At 42.4% G+C, this 23,409-nt stretch overlaps 1 long non-coding RNA gene across 1 annotated transcript in view; it reads left to right on the top strand.

Annotated features, from left to right (window-relative positions):
* LOC135456447 (uncharacterized) overlaps window positions 1–23,409 on the top strand; it is an 86,016-nt gene that overhangs the window by 52,001 nt on the left and 10,606 nt on the right. The window lies entirely within an intron of this gene.

Below are 23,409 nucleotides of genomic sequence, written 5' to 3'. Positions count from 1 at the left end.
AAAAGCAAATAAATACATGGAATTTTGTTATTTTAAACGTGGTCTGGCAGTGCAGCAGTGAGGGTGAGGGGGGTGCTGGGCAGGGGAAGGTGGGTGTTGCCCATGCTGACTGCACCCCTGGGAAATGGAGTGTGAAACTGAGAGATTTATGCCTCCAAATTGTTCTTGCTCTTCATACTTTGGGCTGAAGGATCTTGTCTGAGTTGGAAACCAACCCCATTCATGCTGCACTGATTTCTGTGCAGTGTTAATGAGTGTGAATTAGCACAATGGTGAAAGATATGTAGTTTGTATCATGCATTTGTGAAACTTTTGCTTGGCTTGTAAAAGAAGAGAGATTATTTAGTAAAAATGCTTTATTAAAAATATTATTTTAGAACCAAATATTTCAATTCCATAAATGGATAATTACACTGATTATTAGATGTATATATCAATTCTATTAATGGATAGTTACACTAATTATTAAATGTTTGCTCAGTGTCAAAGTTTTCTCAAAGTGTGTGCCTGCCATATGCTAATGGCAGCCTGGTTAATATTATTTATTCCAGCCTACATGTTCTCCAGCAATATGAATTCATAGAAGGAATTTTGTGTGCATGAAAAGTGTTGTGTATTCAGAGCAAGTAATTTTGCAGTTTCCCATCATGTGTTGGAACCTGGTTTTGAGCACTGTGTTTGCTTATTGTGACTGCAATCCCAAATTACTGAGTTTCTTACAACACCAGAATCCTGGGTTACACAAAGGGCTGTGGATGAAACCTTCAGTCATGCAGAGCTGGGTCTTTCAGGTGTTTTACACTGCATTTTTTAATACAAGGAATCAAGCGAGAAGGGGAAGTAGCAAGCCAAGTTCTGAACAGCAGAACTATGGGACAGGATGTCTCCTCGATGATTACCATCATTATCAAAGTGTAATTTATCCAATTAGCCAATTCCATTAAACAGCTTCCACTGACTCTTCTCCTCCTGCCACATTTTAATGTGTTTATATCTCGAGTGAGTGAAGGATGTATTGTTTGACATGACAGCTTGCTTTGTGTGCAGCTATCTCTTTATTTCTACCCACTGACTGACAAAAGGTAGGAGTGGGTCTTTTTGATGTGGTGTAGGGAATTATTTCTTGATTTGACATGCTAATTGATTGGGGATTTCTTATTATATTAAGGAATATTCATCCTGAATTGCTCAGCAGAACAGCATTGGTGCATTGCAACAGGAGGATAAAAATGAGGGATCAAACAAAAAGGAGACATATTTAAGCACAAATTTTTGTGCTGTGATTATTAAACATGGTTAATAATATTTTTGCCCTCTTCTCTTGTAACCTCCAACCTTGTGCTTTTGTTTTCTGAAGTGGCTCCAGGGCTTCTATTGAGAGAAATTGGAACTTCTAAAAACAATATTAAAGTAGTGCCAGTTGAAAAATATGAAGTGAATTCGTGTAAAAAGTTGACAATCTGCATGTGTTCACTACAAAACTGGAGTAATTTTTTGAATTTCAGATTTTCCCCTCTCTTTTCAATGCCAAATAATAAATGGATAATAGAGGAAGAGAGAAGAGGGACACTGGAGAAGCTCTTTGGTAGGGAAGGAAAGATCGTGTGCAAAGAAATATTCACACCTCTCAGCTGGGTGAAATCTGGTTTTGTACCATTACTGTAGGTTTAAACTATGTGATCTGGGCAATTGCATCCTTGTCCTTGGAATCAAGATCATGGAGTCATAGAACTGATTTGGTTTGGAAGGGACCTTAGGGATTATCTAATTCCAACCCCCTGCCATGGCAGGGACACCTTCCACTGTCGCAGGGTGCTCCCAGCCCTGTCCAGCCTGGCCTTGGGCACTGCCAGGGATCCAGGGGCAGCCACAGCTGCTCTGGGCACCCTGTGCCAGGGCCTGCCCACCCTCACAGGGAAGGATTCCTTTCTAATATCTACTCTAAATAGAGACTGTCAGTTTAAAGCTGTTTCCCCCCTGTCCTGTCACTCCAGCCCCTGGTCCAAAGTCCCTCCCCAGCTCCCTTGAAGCCCTTTTGGGCACTGGAAAGTGCTCTAAGGCTCCCTGAAGCCTTCTCTTCTCCAGGCTGAACATCCCTCACTCTCTGTCTCCATAGATGTGGCATTCCAGCCCTTGGAGCATCTTCACGGCCTCCTCTGGACCACAGCAAGGTGCAGCCAATGTATTCTATGTTGGGTGGAAATAGGAATGCCAATGAGGACTAGGGCTGTCAAGATGCAAGCAGAGGCTCAGCACAGCATTTAGGAAAAGGAAAAAAAAAGAACAAAAAGAACAAATGAATTGAGCTGATTCTCTTTATGAAAATTTTTCTTTAGGGAGGATGTTGCTGTGACTTCTGTAAAGAGCTGGATATTCCATCACATTCCTGTGTTTCAATAAATGGAAAATACATAGTGATGATGACGCTGATTGTTTTTAAAATGAAACTGTCTGTAGTTATCTCTAGAGATAATAATCCCCTGCTGGTTTAGTGCTTCCTTGATTTGGTTTGTATAAATCTGGAGGATGAGACATTGCAAGGCTGTGTCAGCTCCCCCACGTCACCTCCCAGAGCAGTGTCTCATCTCACCCACCTTTCAAAATTTATTCCCTAAATTAATCCTAGAAGGTTTTGCAGGTCTGCTTTAGCTTTCTGATTGTTTAATACTGGACCAAAAATTTGAATATAGCAGTCTTTTATCTCACTAAGTTTTTACTGGAAACGAATGAATTGTGACCCTCTGATTTGCATTGCCCAGGACAGCCCGTGGCATGTCTGAATTTTGGGGGGTTTTAGCATCTCAGAGGGCAAAGCAGCTGCTGCCTGGCATCCAGGTACTCAAATAGTGCTGTGCAAAGTGGGTGGAGTGGATGGATGGTTACTATTTCAGAGGATTTTTTTCATTTCCCTGAGTGCTGGTGGCCAAGTATAGAGGAGAAAATTCCAAATTTGTAGGTTTATGTTGATTTTGCATATAGGAGCCTGAGTAAAGCAGCTTTTACTGATGTGACAATTACTCCTTTCTAGGAACAGTTTGGTCCTACATCTATCTTTTAATTTTTTTATCCAAATATCTGAAATTACTTTTCAATCATTTAGATTTATTATTTGCAATTTAACAACATAGAAAATGTGTATTTGCAATTTAACAATATAGAAAATGAGAAAGAAAGTGGAGAGAGTGTAAACATATTAAGTCTGTTGCTTATAATGACACCAAGATCTAAACCACATTTGCCTAGCTCCCATTCTTGACAGTAACTTTGAGACAATTGTTTTACTTAGGATTTTGTGCATTTATTTCAGGAATTCATCATGGTTTACTCATGATAATTTTTGTATAGAAGTGCAGCAATGGATTGGACAGGGTAGAGGATCTCTGGAATGGGATTTGTAGAACCCAGCTAGAGCTCTTTTCTCCAAATTCTGTCAGTATAACAGCTCATTTCAGAGCAATATGACAGTACTTCACTGGAAGAATACATTATCCAAATATCAAGTTGAAAAGGGTGTAAAGTGTGATGTGGGGGGCAGCCACGAGGAGCAAACCCCCCAGGAGTGAGATGTGTCATCTTGGCAGGGTATGAAAAGCCACCAAGGGGTTAATCATCCCCCACTCTGTATGAAATGACAACAAGCTCTTGGCAGCTTTCCCCATTCTTTATATAACACTTCCAAGCGCTGAAGCTTGTATCCTCCTAGTAATGCTTTTAATTTGTGCTCTGCTGGGGAGAGGCCAAGATTTAATCGAAATCATTAGAATGTCTTTGCTTGAAGTAGCTGAGGGCTTGTAGTGAGCTGGAGGAGGTTACTTGAGAATAATTAAAAGAAATACATAAGGTCATCGTTGGTGTCTGAGCTATTCCAGACACCAGGTTCAAGGGGGAAAGGTTGAGTTTAATGACAACTCCTCTTAACTTAAGTAGGATGCTTGCACAGCCACATAGTTTTAATGATTAAACTTTGCCTTTTCGCCTTCCCACACACCTGCCCAAGTGACTTTGTTTGCAGCTTCATCTCGGTACAGCAAAGATGGGCTTGAACCAAAGCCCTGGAGCCAGATTTGTCTGAGATTCAGGGCTTTGGGGGCTCCACCACCTAGATCCAAATAACAGTTTTCTGGTTTATCTTTTCTCTCTAAAATGGGGTGAATTTTAATGTGTCTGTTCACATATATGTGTGTGTGGATATAAGTGTGTGTTTATTTACAGCCTCAGCTGAAATCTGCTCTTGAGTTTTGACTCCATTTCACTGGGACTATGAGAACACAGGTGCTGCTGCTTTCAGTGTGTATTGGTGTCCATGCATGGATTTTAGTCCTGTATGAGCCTGAAAGGCACTGCCATGCTCTGGGTGTGTGTACAGGAAAAAAACTGCTGGGGTAATTTAGAGGCATGATGCATGTGCTAATTGCTTAGTGTACATTAGAACATTTTTTGTTGATTGTATATTAGGCAAAAAAGTACTCAAAGGAAAGTTGAAAAAGATCCATATTTCTTGCACTGTACAGTCCTATTGTTGTGCAGAAAGAGATGGAGGGAACTGGCAAGTGATGAATTTGTGTGAGAAACTGTCTTTTTTGAATGACTTTTTATGCCTACATTTGAATACAGCCTCTTACAGCAGAGTAGGTTCAAATAATGAACTAATAGTGAATGTTAAAGATTTAGGGAATTGTCTGTGAACTTTTGACCCTGGGAATATAAGGAGGTTTGCTTTTCAGGAGAATTAGTCTAGCTGGGCTAATGGGTGCCAATAAGGGCTGTAAGCAGTGTGTCAGGGACCAAATCTTTTAATTAACCGCTGAATGAAAAGTAGTTTGGGAAATGCAATAAGTCAGATTCAGGTCAGATCAAGCAGAATAATATGTGGGCAAAGATGAAATTAACATAGTAGGAAATGCAAGCTGAAAATCTCGAAAGTTTCCTTATTAGACTGATAGAAAATGGGATTTACTTTGATTGCTTCAAGGAAATGTGGCACCTACTTTTACTGACTCATTCTAGCAAGGTTTAGATTCTCCTGGCCAGCGTCATCTGCAGATGAAAAAGATTAAACTGGATTAAACTGGAGACATTCCATGTCAAGCTTTGAGATGACTGTGATTGTGGTGCAGGCTGGCTCTGCATTGGCCTGTGCTCCAGTAGTTTTGTTCGAGTCTGGGATGCCCACAAAGTTACAACAAGGATTAAATTGCTAGTGAGCCACTGGCTCTTGTCTTTCTTGACAAATAGTGTTGCCTCTGAGCTTCTTTGCATTCTCAATTTTTCTGAGTCTACTGTCTGCTGCTGTGACAGTGACATTTTAACTTCTCCTGGAGCAGTTTGTCTTTTTGTCCTGTGCTTGTGTCTTCCCTGTCACAGCTGTGACATGAAACCATAGAATCACTCCGGTCAGAAAAGACCTTTGAGATCCCCAAATCCAGCCCAGCACTGCCAAGTCCACCTCTAAACCATGGCCCCAGCTGCCACCACACCCACACATCTTCTAAATCCCAGCAGGGATGGTGAGTCAAGGTGAGCTCCACTAATTATTAGCACAACACGGGGTAATTGCATTCAGTATTGTCCTGTAGATGGAAGGATCTCGCTGTTAATTATACCTTATTAACAAAATGAGTAGGATCAGAACTACATCTAGAGAGTTTAGAAGGTAAACCAGTGCCTGCCAACGTATCATTACAGAGTAAGGTTTAAATTATTAGCTTAATTCACATCTAATAGGATTTTAATCCTATTCTGATTGTTCTCTGTGCACTTTCTGTGCACAGAAAGTATTATTTTATAGGAGTACTGTGCCTTAAATTTTGATGTAGAAAGCTTTGAAATTAATGGAAAAACTACAAGTAAGCTTAGTGGGCTTTGAATTGATCCATTTTGAGTCTTTCCCATCAACACTAAAATTCAGATCTGCCTTGAAAACTGTGATTGTGGGTCCCTAATTCCCTAAGTATCATTATCAACAATGGTAATGTGGCATTTGATCTGCCAAATAACTTATTCAAACCTCCACTAATATCAGTCATCACAAACTACTTAAGTAATTTATTTAATTGGGAACTGCACTAACTTCAGTGTTACAGGCACTGCAGAGTAGTGAGGGATTCCGTAAGACCAGAAACAACTTCCCAAGCCCCACTGCATTTCCTGCTTGCTTTCTGACTGGCTTGAGAGTTGCAAAGGTTAGCTAGGATAATATTTTTTTTTCTTTTTAATTGTTGCAAGGTGCACTTCTTGCCAAAAAATCAAAGGGCTAAATTCAATTCACTGACTTAAAATCAGTGCTGCTGTCAGCTGGGATACATGTATAATTGTTCTGCCTCTATGTTGTTGGGCTGGAACAGTTTCAAACAATTTACCAATCATGAGCAGGGGAAAAAAAATCATTAGAAAATCAATTTCTGCTTAATTGAAGATCTTTCTTCCAAATGGGAATGAAGCAAGATTTATAACCTCGGATTCACTGAGTGTATAACGATGGCACTTGAGCCTGTCAAGGTTTTCATTGGGTAGCCATGGCATGGACAGCATTTCCTTTTCCACCTGCTGCGGGTGAGCACAGGGAGCAGAGGGCTGAGGTGTGAGCTGGGTGAAGCACAAGAGGCTGTGTTTGCAAATCCAGGGTGGGAGATAAGGCATTGTACAGGGAGGAGGCAGAACAGCAGAAGGGAATTTCAAATGCGTTGTTTATTTGTACGTTTCTCCTGGGTGCTGTGAGTGGAAATTACAGTGACTGACTCTTGGAGACACCCATTGGCATCTGATTGCTGATGCCAGCTCCAAGGAAATCCTGTATCCCACTGCCCTTGGGGTGGTTCATTCTCTGCCCCCAGAACAAAGGTTCACAAAGGTAAACTCCTGTCACTATTCCGTGTGAGAGCTTTGCCACTGATTTCAGTAGGATCAGCATTTCACACCATCTGAAAACTTGTATTCTCATTTTCTTCTGTTGAAAATTGAGCAAATCACAATGAGGTTAAACGGCAGCAGGCGAGGAAAGCATAGGAAAATGAAAAACTGATAGGAAAACTAGGCTTGTGATTGTAGATCCTTTCCCTTTCCTGGTTTCTCCTGCTGTACTGAGAAAATGCAGCTCCAATCTCCTCTAAGTCCAAAATGAATGGAAGAGAGTCATGGTGTAAATAGCAAGCAAAAGCTAAAAGTGAATTTACCAAAGTTCAATAAACATAAAAATGATGAATTTAGATGTCATGTAATTAACTCAGAATTACATGAGCAATAACCAAGTAATTACACCTTTAATAATGCATTAAACTTGTCAGGAATACTTAGTCATTCAACTAGAATTTAACAAGATAGCCTATAGCAAGTTACAGTAATTAGATATCACTACTGAAAACATTGACAGTTCCTAATTGATACCTTTTATTATAAAGTTAAATGCCAAACATTTCTTTTGAGTGTATTAAGGAGTTATATTAGCTGTGTTTAAGACTATACTGCCTGCTCTAATAAATTGTATGCAGGTATAAAAACCAGCAACAAACAAAACCCTAAGAAAAAAAATATATCAGCTAAACCTATCAATCAGTCACAAAAATGTGGATCAAGTTCTCACTCCTATAATTTAAATTACAACCTAAGAGAGGGTGTTCCCTGGCAGGTCTGTCAGCAGCAAAGGGAAAAGTGAGGTGGAAGAAAAAAACTTTGTGAAACAGATAAAGAAAATAAGATTTACATCACCTGAAGGATGCAGGTCTTTGTGGGAATAAGGCACCCTGCAGCCTTTGCAGGAGTAGAGCAGGGAAAATAAACAACCTCAGGACTTTGTAAATTAGCTTTAAAAGCAGGACTCAACCTTACTAATGACTAAATCAGATTGTTTAGACTACAGGAGAAAGCATTTTGGAGAAAGAGATGGGATAGAATTGAAACTATGTGTTTACTTGCTGCTCCTAAATGTGGGAGATATTTCTGCTGGTTTTGTGTTGTTCAGTCTACACAGTTGGCAAATAATTATTTTTAATTTTTTTTTTCATTGTTACCATGCCAAGAAGTAAATTTGTTCCGGGGGAAATGGAAAGAATAATGCAAAGAAAAAGTAAAAAATAATTTTTTGTCAACTTTAAATGTAGTTTTTTGAAATAAAAATGTACAGTTTACTTCTATTTAATCAAAAGACTTTTTTATTTACAATTATTTACAACAATAACACCCACATTTTGCCTGAATTCACAAAGGTTTTTGGTGTTTTGAAGTGTATCTCTTTAGTTAATTTCTGGAGAGAGAAAGTATGCAATCTTATTCTGGATATGTACTGGAATCTCTGATGCTTAGTGGAACCATCTGTACTTTAAACCAAACTAAGCAGAGATTGATGGTGTCTGTGTGAAGCAGCAGAGATCAGCTGGAATCATCACATACATCTTTTGTCAATTCTTTTTTCATCTGTATAATTACAAGTCTTATCAAGCTGCATGCTGAGCTATGGCTGATTGTCAATAAGACCTCTCTTGATTGCATTGTATATAAATATTCCATGTCAATCTCTTAGGATGCAATTGCAGGGGCCAAACAATTGCACCTCATTCCATGGATACAAGGTCCTGGCTTTTTATGCTACACTGATAATCAAATTAATACCCAAAAGGGAGGCTCAGGGTTAATTCCCCTGCACCTTAATGCTGCTCCTCTGCTCTGGTCTATGGTGGCTCTGCTGAGCCCTTCTTGCCAGATACATAAGATTATTCATGAAAATGAAAGTACTACATTTATGTTTACATGATCCTCAGCCAGTTGCATGGCAACTGGAATTGTCTTTACTTTTATGCATATTAAAAACACACAATAGACACCCTTTCAATAATTAATTGGTAATGAATGTAGAGGTTGTAGAATGATTTATCCAATGTGTGTAGGCTTTATCCAGTGGTTAAACTGGATAAACAAGCTTTGTTTTTCTTGTTAGGACTTCTTTTACAAAAGATGTTCTCAAAAATACCAGGCAATAAACAAAACCCATGAGGAGCTGAGTGACCTGGGCAGTGTTAAGGCCAGCCAAGTGTGTGTGTTTGCAGGGCACAGGACAGAAGCTCTGGGGCAGAGCAGACTGCAAAATCTATGCTGTGAGGGAGGCAGCAGTGATTTTCAATCCATTTTCACCATTTCTGATGCTCCTGACACCCACCCAGTGCCTGTCTCTCTCTTTGGACTCCCCCAGTGTGCAGGTTCCTCCTCAAAACAGCTGACACCAGAACAGAGATGCTGTGGCTTGAAATAGCTCTGCAGGGTTTTCTCTCCTCTCTTCACTGACTGTGCATAAAAGGTTTCCATTGCATGGAGAAAGGGAGCATTTGTAGACTCAAATATTTTTCTTGCTCCTTCTTGCTTTTTTCGTGGCCTGTTCCAGGGGGAAAGGAAAATGTCAGTTCAGCTGTGTCTGCATCACTCAGTAATTTCAACTCTCCCCATCATACCTTTGGGCTTTTCTCTCAATAGAGATTTGGGATTCCAAAACCTGCACTGGCTGGGACTGGACAACCTTTCCTCCTTGTTGGGAATGTGAGCAAGACTTTTTCTAAAACAAGTCAGAGGCAAACAGGTTTCTGCGTGGTTTTTATACTTGCTTTAACATAAGGTAAAGTAAGGTTTCTTTACTCTCCAGAAGCCTCCTTTGTACTTGTTTAACCAGAGCAGAGCCTGAGGGATGCTGGTGCTCTGTTGAAGAGTTATACACCTGCTTGTTTGGTCTTGCCAACACTCTCTGTGTTCCCCAGTGATTGTCCCCTTGTCTGGGGCAGATCTGGAGTCACCCCTTTGTCCCCATGGGGATCTTCTCATAGATCTGCAATGGGGAGCAGGGACACAGAGGAGTCCTCACTGCCCTTGTAAGCAGCAGCAGCACGTACAAAGTGTTCAGCTGATGTTTCTTCCTTCTTATCACCACTAATGCAACAGAAGAAGTCAATCACATTGTTCTGTTTACATATGAATACCCTCACGTGTGCATTTATATCCATGTAACACTCACACATCCCTTTGCTGATATGGAGGCTCTTCTATCACACATGGCTTTGGGGTTTGAGGTTCCTTAAAATGTTAAAGTGTTCCCAGCAGCTGGGATGGGAACCCACCAGCAAATCTGCATCTCTGCTCCTGCAGCTCCTCAGGTGGGGGCACAGTTACCATGGCTGCAGGATGCAATCATGGCAAGTCATATAAATGAAGGACACTATTGATTGTTCATTTTTGCACACACCATTACATGCACACACTTCTGAAAATAAGGCTCGGGGCATAATTGGCTGCCAATGGAGCTTCACCAAGTTGTCTGCACACATTTGGTTTCCCTTAATTTTACATTTTAGAGAGCTGCTCATGCTGATTCACAGAACCTGTCTTAGGGCCTTGAATTTCCTCCTGGATGTTTCTGTCTGCATAGCTCTTGTGTTATGTACCTAAAATAGACTATGTGGCCAGCCTTTTAGACATGCTGGTTGTGTTCTGCTTTATCTCTACAAAGCAAGGAATTGAGAGTTCCCCAAAAGGCTTTCCAAGTTTCCATAGGAGTTTCTTGAAAGCTTGAGACAAGATATGTGTGGAGGCAAATTTGACAAAGCAGTTGATGAGTTTACTACTGAGCAAGTTGCTGGGGAAAAAAAGCAGATTCTTTCTTGAAACCCAAAGATTACACAGAATATTGAGGGCTCTAGTGTTGATCCTGAGGGTGGAGTTGCCTTGGGTGTCCTCCTGGGCTCTTCACCAATGTGAGCAACCTTGAGCACAGAGGCCCCTGTGTTGTTCCAGTTGTCCCAGCTGCCAGCTGATGAAGTGACAATGGGGTGTGATAATTTGCCAGCCAGCGCTGGCTTACAGAGCCACTGCAGCCCATTAACACTTCCTAACAATCCTCTGTGGCTCTGAAAGGCATTAGAGTAAGGACTCAAAAAAGCTGAAGCCCATATGAAATCATGAGTGTTCCTGGGGCAGCAAAATTAGAGACTTTGAGATGATTTTTTGAGCTAGTTTGAGGCTGGGAGACACATGTCTAAAGAATTTTCTGTGTGAAAGGCCAGAACGTTTTGTATGGGCTTTATGTGAGGGGAGAACCTCTGGGCTGCTGCACGAGTGACCTGCTCATCTTCCCTGGTGCAGAGAGGAGAAGGGCTACAGTGAAGATGGGAATGATCCAAAGGAATTAAGAGATAATGGGGGACAGAATGTCTTAATTGAGACATCCTTCCACTTGTATCATTGCAGTCAAGAAAATGGTGCATAATGGAGTTTCTCTAGACTACAAAAGTTAGCCCATCATTTTTATCATATATTACCTGTATTCAAGCTGCTGCATGAATTATCCTTTAACGATGTGCACTGTATAATAACCTAGATAGATAGATACACCTTAACTATTATCTTTTCCAAATGGTGCAGGAGCACTGGTGCATTACACCACAACTGAAGCAATCAGGCTGCAGATGTTTGGTCTGGAGAGGTGCAGAGAATATATTTCCCATTCCACCTACTCACCACAAAATGTTTCCAGTGACTTACCTAAGACCTAATGAAAAAGATCAAAAGGCTGTACTACACTAGAGGAAAAGAGCAGGAGAAGTCAAAGTCACAGCACTGTCCTAAAGCCTGGGAACTGCAAGCAACTTGCTGAAATTCCCAGAAATCCTGGGATGCTGGTAGTGCAAGCAGAAAATTGTGAGTGATTGCTATCAGTAGGGTTTGGAGGAAAGCTCTGTCCTTAATCCAAGACCTTGTGATGATCTGAGCTCAGTGCACACAGGTAAGATATCCCAATGGGTAAACAGTGGCTCTAATGTTACTGTAGGTCCTGATTTGCCTGTCTTGGTGTCCTGTTCTAGTTAGGGATCAGGAAAAGCAGTAAAACTCCCCAATTTTCCCCCTTTGTGATCCTTGCAAAGTAGTGGAAGGCCTGAAAGATGGGATTAACCCAAAGGTGAGGTGGGCATGCTGTGAAAAGGTTTAAAGTAGCATATTTATTATGTCCTTATTGAAAATATTAACCTTTTGTGACAGGATGAGAGAAGTGAAGTTAGGATGACCTGGCTGGTTTATAGCTGTGTAACTGCACAATCTGTACAGATATCTCTGCTTTGGATAGCAATGGGAGTTTTCCGTGTCCACCAAAATCTAAATTTCTGTCTTTGTCTCATTAAAGCCCTGACTCAGCAGATCCCTTCAGCATTGCTTTGCTTTCAATTACATTATGCACAAACTGGCTTGAATGCTTTGGACTCCCCAGTTTGATTCCAAGTGAGATAGAAAATGGCAAAATTTAGAACATGGAACCAATAGGTGCCCTAATCCCCTGATGTCCTTGGTGCCAAGTCGTGTTTCAAATCTGGCCCATGTGCAAAAGCTCCTCTTCCCTTTTTATACTTCATTTAGTCAGGGGTGTTTTTGACAAAAACCAGCAAAATATCCTGGAATTACCTAACGTGCTTGCAAGGGATTGTCCAATGGTTTGTGCAGCGTTCCTGTGCAGGGGTTATATAAAAATGTTCTGTTGCTATGTGAACTGGAGGTTTGTTTTGATGTAGCATCAATACCCAGGAGGGGAGAAAGGGCTGGGGGGAGGGAAGAGAAGGGAAGACACTGGCTCGGTGCCAATCTCTGGAGTTTTTTGTCATGATAAATGGCTCACAAGGAGTCAGCATGACCCGCCAAGTAAACCCAAATGCTCTCAAAGAGCCGTGGGCTTCAGATACTGCTGACAGACAAGTACTCCTTATCAGCCTTTTTGTTTAAACACACAGGCAGAGCTGCACACGTAGCAGATGCGCAGCAGCAAGGCAGAAGCAGGCCAGCAGAGAGGACTGTGCTGGCTGATAGTGTCCACCCAGATGTCCACAGCTGATTTCCACCCGCTTTTGACTTCTGCAGAAGCTTTGCATTTCCCCTCAGCTACACAAACAGGTCACAGCAGATCCCCTCTGCTGCTGCTGCCTGTGGTGGATGAGCTGTGGAGTACAGCAAAGGCTTCTTTGGTTTCTGAAGGGAGGAATTCACATTCAAAGCTGTTGACTGAGATGGGGGCTCATGTTTCTGTTGTACCTGCATAAGAGGCAGAGCTTCTCTGCACTCGGGTTGGTTTCTGGTGTGTCCTGCTTTTTGTTTTTTTTGTGTATTTGACTCAAGTGAAACTTTGGGGATGTATAGCTCTGAAAACTGATTTCATATTTTTTTCTGGTATTTTTGCTCCTTATCCACTCTCTCCTAGAAAGTGTCAGTCTTGTTCTGATGGGCAGGTCAAGACATGGACTCGGTAGTTTGGGGAACACTTGTGCACCACTTACATCCCCTGCCTGATTTTATGGAAATCTGTCTGTAGGTGCAGCCCCCACAATGCCTTAAACAGCCTTTTGCTAACAGAGACTGTAATGCACTCAATTTACACTTGCAGGGAACAACTACAAGGACAACCAAAGATATAATTAATATGAAGTAAGTATTCCCCAGCAGAACACTCTTAGGGAATTGATGAAGCTGAAGAAAACTACTTCTCTCCAGGTATTCTTAGAGGGAATTTCAAAGCATTGGAAAATGTTCAGGAGAATATTCAAATATAAGAAGCCATGTTAGAAAGATCCTACCCTTAACTGAAAGCAAACAATTCAAATCCTCTAAACCTAAGGAGGAAGAAACAAGATAGATTGAGAAATTAAAAATGTCAACCAGAGACAGAAGATAAAGGGATTGAATCATGAGTCTTCCACTGTTTGGGTGAGTGTAATCATCTCTCCCTTATCCACTTTGCTGTGTATACAAAGGACAGGCGACGGGGGAAATAAGAGGGACATTATGGAGCATAAGTAGTCACAGGACATTTGAAAATACGAAGTATTTTAATAGTAGCAACAGTGAGCAGAGTGGATTAAATAGGTGCTTTGGCGAAGAGCTGAGTTAAACGATCTGCAAGCGCAGAGCTGTGAAGATAGAGCCCGGTGTGGCGGCAGTGAGACGGGCAGAGCTGGCAGGAGACATCCCCTGGGGGAGCGAGGGGAGCAGAAGGAGCTCTTGGAACAAGCTGTGCCTTGTGTCCCTGGACAGCTCGGGGTGAGCTGGAGCCTGTGCACAGAGCAGTGAAGCAATGCTGGTGTGGGCTGCAGGAGTGGTGTAGCTACATCAGCTTTGTGCTGGGGATGGATTGCTCAGTGAGCCAGTGGGGCTGATCAGCTTCTCTTCCTGGGCTGGAGTGAGCTGTGCCAGAGCTGGTGAGGGTGTTCTGTGCTCTCCTTTGCTGTAAGGTGTTGATGCGTCTTCAGGGCCTGACCATGAACTCATGATTGGGCTGAGTCCTCTGTGGTTCCCATAAAGTGCATGGAGTTAATATAATAGTGCCAAGCACAATGCAGACACAAGAGTTAATGCTTGCAGTCCATACCTGCCTTTTGACTTGACTTTGTCGTGACACTTTATTTATCTCTTTGTGCATCTGCAAAATGAGGATGGGTGGCAGCAGGTATCACCTTTCTGCATGATTGGAGAGAAATGGGGAAGGGATTGGAGAGATATGGGAAAGGAGAGTCTAGGAAACAGGTTGACACAAGTGGGTGAGGCTTCCAGGGATGAGGAGGTGGTTTGTCTGATGGGGTAACCAATTGCTTCCTCTCTACTTAATTATTGTTGCCATCAATGTGGAGACCCAACAGCTGAAATACATATTTGATTTTGTGAGTGGGACTTAAGTAGACAGAAAATCAAATTGGAGCCAAGAACTAGCCTGAAGGCAGGCACATCCTAATGTAAAAAAATTTTTAAAGGGATTTGAGCATTCCCTGTGGCACAGCTTCCTTGTCCCACTGCTGCTGATGCAGCATGGACTGGTTTCCCCCACTTTCCAGGAGACCAAAGAAATAAAATACTGTTCTGTCAAAACCAAAGTGCCTCTGGGCAGCAGATGAGGAGGGTTTGGAGCTCTCTATCTTTTATTGGTTTTATTTTTTTTTTCCCTTTTCCATCCTGCATTTTCTCTTAAAGAAATTGTCATTGAGGGAGGGAAGAAGGCAAACAAAAGTTGACTTTTGTTAAGCGGTGGAGACTTGGCAGTTGTGTGGAGGTCATGGTGCTCAGTCAGTGTCAGCCTCCATTCCCCAGAGTTGTATCCTGTAATGTATTTATTTATCATTACAGACGGCCAAAATTTTTTTTTCCCCTTTCAGTTTGTTCTGTCCAAGGCCGCAGGGTTCCGACAGAGATCAACAGCATTCCCGCAGTGATGAAGCAGCTCGTCAAAAGCTGAATTAGATGTTAAATCTTTCTGAAGTGGGGAGGAGGAGGAAGGAGGGGAATCACATTGTGCTAAGAATTTATCATGTGTTGTTTCCTGTGAGATAATGTATAGGAGAAGATTTGTTATGGTGCAAGTTTCAAACTGCTGTTTCAGGGCTACAGTGTCTGCCAAGCTTATGATGTATTTGATCTTTTTTGAAAGTCCTTCTTTTCCTTTGCTACCTTTTAAGCAGACTGTTTTCCAGGTAGGTAAACACTTGAAATGCTTCATCTACCGAAACATGTACAGGTAAGCACCAAAATTTGCATGGATAAGAGGAATAAGCAGAAACAAGCTAGATTAAACTGTGAGGCTCCAGCTCTGGACAGAAGGTTGGGTGCTCAAGTCATCCTGAGTTTTGCAGCAGTTGGATATGTTAGACAAGCTGTGCAGGTGTGCCTTCTTGTGGAAACCTATGAATTTTGGTACAAACCTTGAGGAAAGCAAGGCCTTGATTTGCAAAGGTGCTGCAAAATGTGCCCAGCATTACTTAAAGCCCAAAGAATCAACAGCCTGATGGTGCTTCTGAAAACATTTATTGAGCCATTCTGCATCAGTGAACTATCTCTTACAGTGCAGGTCACTTTCTTGAGCCTGTACACCTGTAACCTGGTGGAAATACCCTTTATATTTTTTCTTTCCTCATGCTCCTTTTATCCTCAGAAGGACAGGGCTAACACTGATTTATGTTCTGATATAATAGTGTTTGCTCTTTGCAGTTGTTGAAAAGGTAGTTAATGTCCCTTATTAATGGACTCTAAAATGCACCCCTTTTAATCTAAATTGAGAGGGGGAATGTGTCCAAAAGATTTTTCTCTCTGAATAAGTACATTGGTGTAAGTACATTTGGGGTAAAATTGCAGCTTTGTTGCAATTCCTCAATAAAATGTCAAGTGCAATGATAGATAAATGGACAATCCCAAAGTTTACTCAATATTGTTTTGTTCCCAGTATCTAGGTCAAGATATTTCTGGTTTGTTTGAATCAGAGTTTCTACAGGTCTTAAATAACACTGTTAACATTATGAGTGGTTTAGTTATCAGGCAGGAAGGAAGCTTATTGATCAGCAGGAAAAGCACTGTGTGCATATGAGCCATCTCTTCCTGCCTGGCTTTAATGAATCTGAAATCCAACATCAGACTTGGAAAGTCCCTTGTGCTGAGGGGTGTGGGAAGGAAGCTTGTAATGCACCTTCCTCCTGCCTCAGCTGCTTGCCTGGTCTTTACCAGAAGCACCTGAATTACCTTTAATGAAACTTGTCCATAAAGCAATCCTGAAAGTGTGATCTACTTTGCTTAGGAGCGAGTGAGGTACAAGGGGAAGTCAAAAATTCACCCACTGCTGAATGAATTTGGGCCCTGACTTTGGGTTTGAACCCATTTTTTGTACTATCAAAGCGTTGGTTTGGCCTTTGGACTGGATGAATGTGCTTTTTAGATGCTGGCTCCCTCCTGAATAACCACATGGGGAAAACACATGACTGGTTTAAGCCACCAGCAGACACCAAAAGTGTCAAGGGTGAATAACGATATTGTCGCTACAACCTCTAACTTCATCCAGGGTTTGGAACCCCAATCAGCATCTCAGGTTGCTCAATTTGAGTACAAGGAACTTGGAGGTAAAATCCAGGAAAAAAATGTTCTGCCTTTTCTAGGCTGTTCTAAAAGGAGCTTTAGTCCATCCTTCCTTTTAGGGGTTTGTGATATTGCCAAAGAAGTTCAGGGTAACCTGTCTTTGCTCAAAGCAGAAAAGTACATAAGTTGTGACATCATCTTTCTTAAGAATGTCTTCCATCTTTCGCATTATATTATTTACAGAACATAGGGCAGTGGCAGGAATCCCTGAGTGAGCATCATCATCAAGAGATTAAAGAAAATCATGGTGTTTCCTCTGCCCATTTACTCCATGAAACTTGAACCCTGCTTGTGAAAGCAACAAGGCTTTGACAGGAGGAGAGGTGAAGAACAGAGTCTTTCTGGGGTATGGCAAGTGTTAATTTGAAGCCCTCTGGTTGAGCAGTGGAATTTCTGCAGGAGTTCAGGATGTGCTGAGTAACTCAGTGAAGCAGCAGGGGCATTGCTGTGGTGTGGTTTGGCTCAGAGGAGCCCCAGCAGCAGGTTCTGGGAGGAGCACACCCACCTGGGAGTGCTTGGTACTCACCTGCAGCTCCTGCAAGGCACTGGGGGAGATGAACACCTGTTTGTGGAGCCCAAGCAGAGCTGGGCTGTGCTTGGTGTGCAGCCCAGCTCAGGTGGGGACATGCCCAGATGCTGAGCTGCTCAGGGAGCACTGCAGATGGAAACAAGGATGCATAAAGGGTTGGGAATGGGGAACATCTCCTGTTTCAATGAAGGCAGCCACAGGGCAGGTTGTGCAAAATGGCTGGGCTGCTCTGACGTTCACCCCTGCCAAAAGAGAGAAATCTCTCTGTACCACCCAGCTCTTGGTGGAGCTCTGCTGGACCAGTTCACCACACTGGTGCAGCAGTTGGGAGTTTTCAGAGCAAGTATCTCATGGGACTTTATCCTGCCAGGTGTTTGCAGAAGGCCACAATGAAGCAGAAAAATGAATCCTCCTCTGCCAAGCAGCTTTATTTACCATGTGTTCCTCTTTGCAGTTTCTGAAGGATCTGGAAGGAATTACCAGTGACAGTTGTGAGGGGGATGTACTCCAGCTTGGCGGGGTTGGTTTGTGCTTTGTTTCCACATTGCCTCTTCCTAGCAAAGTGGATGTGCTAGTGGCATCCCCGGATTTCTTGAGCTCTCATGCTGACTCTGGTAAGTGTGTAGAAAGGTAATTATGAGTGTCATACAGGAAATAGCAGTTCAGGGTTTTTTTTTGTTTCGAATCTGTGTTTCAGGCTGGAAATTGCCTCTGTAGCCCACTTGGATAGGAGTGTTGTATTGCTTTCCCTGGTTCTTTATTTGTTCCATATTCCTTTCTGTTGTATCAAGTTGCCCAGCCTGTGCTTTTGGGCAGGATCTGGTCCTGCCTGTGACACTGCAGGTCACACAGCAAAGTCTCCCAGGAAAAGAGTGTAACTGTCACAAGGATGTGCTTCCAGTGCACAGAAAAGAAATCCAATAGAAAAGTGACATGATAAAAGACAAGCTGTGTTAAACAAAGATGTTTTGTGTGTATCACACCCAGACATGGTGTATTTCATAGTACAGCAGAGCACACTTCATCAGAATCCCAGGGAAGAAGCAGACCTGCTAAAAGAATAACATTTTAGTGCCAGGGAAATTATGCATTTAATAGATCTCCGCTGGATTTTGTAGAGATTTGCAGCTACACTCAGCCTTGGCTAAAATGTGATGGCAACATGTTGTAGGAGCCAGTTCCTCCTCAGGGCTTCCTGTTACAACAATGGAGCTGTAAATGGTGTTATGGAAGTGGCAAGTGTCAGGAGGCAGCAGGATGTCATTGCAGTTGGGAGGTGCTTTTCATTAACTGGCCTGTTCAGATGCTGAGCTGTCCAGGAGAAAATCCTGTCAGGTTGCTTTTCAGATGCTTGGAGGGAGGAAGTTTGACTGTGCTCTCAATGCCTTGTTGCGCTGGATCCTGATCCTGATCCAAATCTACTCTGGCCAGAGCAGAGCCTCAGGAACAGAGTTTTTCTCCTGCATGCAGCCTCCCCTCTCTCCTGGCAGAGATGGGATGCAGCTCTTTCTGAGAGGCAGGATGGATGGAAGGGACAGGCTTGTTGGGCTTTAACCTGTCTCCTACTGGCAATTCTTGTCCAAGAGAAACCTCTGCTCAATGTATTGAACAGAAACCTTTCCAAAATTTGACAGCTTTGAATGAAAAACATAGACATGGTGTTTTGGTTTTGAAAAATATCACCTACAGCATGTCAGAGTGACAACTGTTTGCAACCTTTTGGGCACTTCCTTTCTGCAGCATTTAAAAGAGTAAAGAGCTCATCCTCTGTCACTTTTGTGAAGGGATGTCTCTAGGAGAACTGAGACTGTCTCTGAAGAGACCAAGCTGTCACTAAAAGGTTTGTGAATTCTGACTACATTCTGACTACATTCTACTCCTTTCTGAGGAGAAAAGGCAATTTTATAAAGGTATGTCTCACTCCTCTGTCCCTGCCTTCCCACATGTACCTGTCCACACTCCAAAAGGAGACTGAAAGGAAGGAGGATGCTAGGTGGGACAGTGGATGGTGGGACAGTGGATGGTGGTCTTGGCTGATGCCAGCAGCAGAAGGACACAACCTGGTTGGCCAGGACAATCTGACTTGTGGTAGAAAATCCTAATGGATTCATATTGATTTAGGCTTCAAAGTCCATAAGTTGGTTTTCTCTTCCACATTCTACTCTTTGAGTGATAACTTGACTATTTTCTGGCTGTGGAAGGAGGAGCTGGTTGAATGAAAGTATTTCACAATGTATGAGTGGGAGAAGTCCCTGTGCCAGGGGTGGCTGGGGTCAGGGGCAGCCTGAGGAGGGGAGCACTGGGCAGGGTGGGCTGTGGGTGCTCTCTGTGCCCATGGGGTGCTGAGGGGGAGTTTCCACCCCCAGCAGTCCTGCCCTGTGTCTGCAGCCTTGCTGGGGAGGCTAAAATAGCTCTTGGCATCAAGTCCTGGATCTTGGAACCTCTTTGCTTAATAGATTGCTCTGTCTCCCTAGTGATAGTGCTGCAGCTGCAAGCCACAGAGGCATTTTGGCTGGAGTCCTCTTGGTTTAAAGGAGAGAATACTGGCTAGATCTGCTCAGCAGCAGCATGACTGAGTGCTCCCTATCCACCCTGGCCTGGGACAGTCCCAATTCTCCTAACCTGAGGGACACATCCCTTCATGTCCCAGGCTCTGGAGATGAGAGAAACAGTGTCTGCAAAAGCATTTGGTTTATATAGAAAGATTTGAGGTCTCTGCCCAAGGGCCTTTTTTGTGCCTTTTTTTTCCTTTTGAAAGTTACTAAGTTTATTTTTGTCTGTGTGAGTTGGCCTGGTTTTTTTAATATATGGTAAAGGTGGCTAGAGTCCTGCATAGACACTTTTTTATATTTCATATAAACCTAAACAAATACATTAAATAAAGGTCCTTTCACCTCCAACTTGATGGTTCAAATCCAATCGTGCTTGGGAACAGAAATGTTCAAGCAGTAAAAATAAAACATCTCCTGATTTATGAATAGAAGTGTCAAGCTTTGACTTGCTGTGATTACTGGCATCACATTATTTGTGAACATTCAGACAACTGCCAGAAATCCACGAAACACATTTGTGAATCCCAGAAGTTTCATAAACTTCAGCCTGAGTGGTTATTTGCTTTCTGGTGGATAAGTGGGCTGGCTGGAGTTGTGTAACGAGGCCAGCTAACTAATGCTCAGGTCTCATAGTAATAATAATGAGTGCAAAACTCTTGTTCCTGTTGCACAGCAGAAGGTAGCAATTCTGCTCCAGTTTACACCAGACAATTGCCATTTTGCCATTTGCTCTGGGGAGATGTTGGTACTGGTTTGAGAAAGCCAAGGAAGAGGGGATACAACTTGACTTTCAAACCTCACATTGTTTGCTGGGGCAGCTCTTGGGGGGGAAAAAAATCAGTTATTTGCTTCAAGGATGAATTGTTCTACTGGAGAAACCACAGCAATGGCAATGCCAGGTAATGCTTGTAGAGAACAGGAGGTGATGGGAAATGAGCTGTGGTTCAGGGCTCTGTGCAAGGCAGAACACATCAGCGACTCTGTATTTGTACCAGTGTTCAAATGCCCTAAAAAACATGGGAATTCAGCAAATCCATATGGATTTCACACCAGGAGAAGAGATGCCACAATTACAGCCTAAATTCAAGGCATAGCTGTGCTAAGATAACTCTCCCCAGCAGCCCCTGCCATATACCTATTTCCAAAGGCAACGAGTGAATCCCAGTCTGTGGGAATCTTGGCTCAAAACAATGGCAAGACAAGGCCTAGAGCATTGCAGGGCTACTCTAAGACTAATTGTACATGATATTTTGAACATCTTTTAAGTGTTCTTTTCCTTTATGTGAGTCTTTATGTTCTCTCACTGCTTTCTCTCCATCTGCAGAAAGTAAAATTTAGAAAAGGTTATTATAGCAGCTTTGTCACAATATATGGTACCTGCTTGGGGAAGTGACAGGATAGGGACAGCATGGCATAGTTTGCTTCTGCAACCACTCTGCATATGTGGGACTTTAAAACATTATTTGCAGTTTCTGTTGGTATTGTAAATAATAGATCAGGTCCACAATTTATTCGCTGAAAGTTCCAGCAGATGCGGTGCAATTAACAGACTGTAATCATTAGGTTTTGGAGAGAGGGCGACATATCAATTTTTAACTGTTTTTTCCTCTTAGAAACACATCCAAGTAGTGCTGCCTCCAGAGGGATATGCACATGGATGAATGCACTTTGTGCATGCCATTTTATATACATTCTCACTTTGCTTTCCAAGTATTAACATGTGTAAATCCCTTTGGCATGTGCAGATACGTGCAAGTGGGCTGTGCATCCATAGCATTTATTTGCATATGGAAGAAAGCATATGTGGGACTGTGTGCACTGAGTTACACTTGCACTGAAGCCCTTTGAGGGTTTGACCTTACAAAGTATCTCTCCAAACCTGCAACTCAGCGAGATTTGGTTCCTTTTGCCTCCAAAATAAAGGCAGCGTGACTTTTTGGAGGAATCACAATGTTATTTTAGGAAATAAATCCTTTGAGGTGTATAGCTCAGTTGCCTTCCCTTTAATAGAGGAACATGAAAACCACAAAGGTGGAGAAACCAGTCTTGGTGGACAAATACAGGTGTAGCTCAGTGGTGCAGGTGTTGAGCTGGTACCAAGTGAGTTCAGGTAATTACTGCTGGGGAGATTGTTCTTTCTGCCCACACAATCCTGTGGCTGCAGCACGACACCACAAACTCTTTGCTGCTGTGGGTCTCATCTGCTCAACAGACTTGTCCAACAAGTTGATTTGGCTCTCAGGGTCTTAAATCAGGAGGGAGAGTGTGGAACTGTGGTGCCCATTCCCCACAGTAATGCAGGACATTACTGCAATGGCCCAGCAAGGTTATCCAGGACCATAATTATAATTAACTTCTGGAAATATTAATGCATGCATTTGAGTTTTGAAGGTGGTTGAAATAGAGAAAAAAAGTTTTGAGAACTGCTTTTCCTTTATGTTTTAGGAGGGCTTCTAATGATTTCATCCAGTAGCTTCTAACTTCTGCCAATAGTTCTATTCTTTGTACATGGATGTAAAGATGATGACAATATCTAAGACAATATCTCCTTGAAATGCCAGTTAAAACCTGGGAATTTTTACCAGGGAAGCTGGTGAGACTCTTTTGGAAAACTGTTGGGTTCTCTACCTCTAAACACCTACCACTGATTACTGAATTTTTTTTTTTTTTTAAATGATAACTAAATTAGAGTATACCTGACTTCCCCAATGTAGGCGGTCTTGCCCACGTGGACTTTTTTTTTCTCTTCTTGTGGAGAAATTGAATGTTTCATTCTGTGTCTTACAGAGGCTCTAATTCAGGTTCACTGCTGTTATATCACTTTATTTAAGGACAGTGCAGGAGGCAGGAATCTGAACTGGCTGCCTGATGCTTAAGGAGGTGAATAATGACTTGGAGAAGGCCTTGTGTGTATCTTTTGATCTTTGGGCTTCAGACACCCCTTCACCCATAATTAACTCGTGTGTTGACTGATCACCTGAGTGATCAAGGGAGACTCAGCATGTCAGTGGAAACCAGGGAACTATTACTCCATGGCAAAACAGCAATCAAGCCAGCTCCTCTATGATACAAATCAGATACCTGCAAGAACAAGTCACGTAATGGCAAGCTGTACTGGAGATGGATGATATCCTAAATCATTATCTTCCATAGCATCAATTATGTTTACAGGGTAAGCCCATGCTATCTTCATGGCAAGCCCTGCATCCAGATAGCAGCAGCAGCAACAACAGAAATTAAAATTACAGCATGAATTTCGGGAGGGGCAGTGCACTATGCACGACTGGCTAATAAATCAAGACCATCCGTGGATTAGATGGAGGGCAATGGGAATGGTTATCATTCTGTTGTATAAAATGCACAGCTTAGGCTCTATAGATCATTTAAAATATATATGAATTTGAAATCAGCCAAAAGATATGTCAGGCA

The sequence above is a fragment of the Zonotrichia leucophrys genome, chromosome 20 (genome assembly GCF_028769735.1).
Source record: "Zonotrichia leucophrys gambelii isolate GWCS_2022_RI chromosome 20, RI_Zleu_2.0, whole genome shotgun sequence".
Lineage (NCBI taxonomy): Eukaryota > Metazoa > Chordata > Aves > Passeriformes > Passerellidae > Zonotrichia > Zonotrichia leucophrys.
This window is presented reverse-complemented; position numbering and strand designations above follow the sequence as displayed.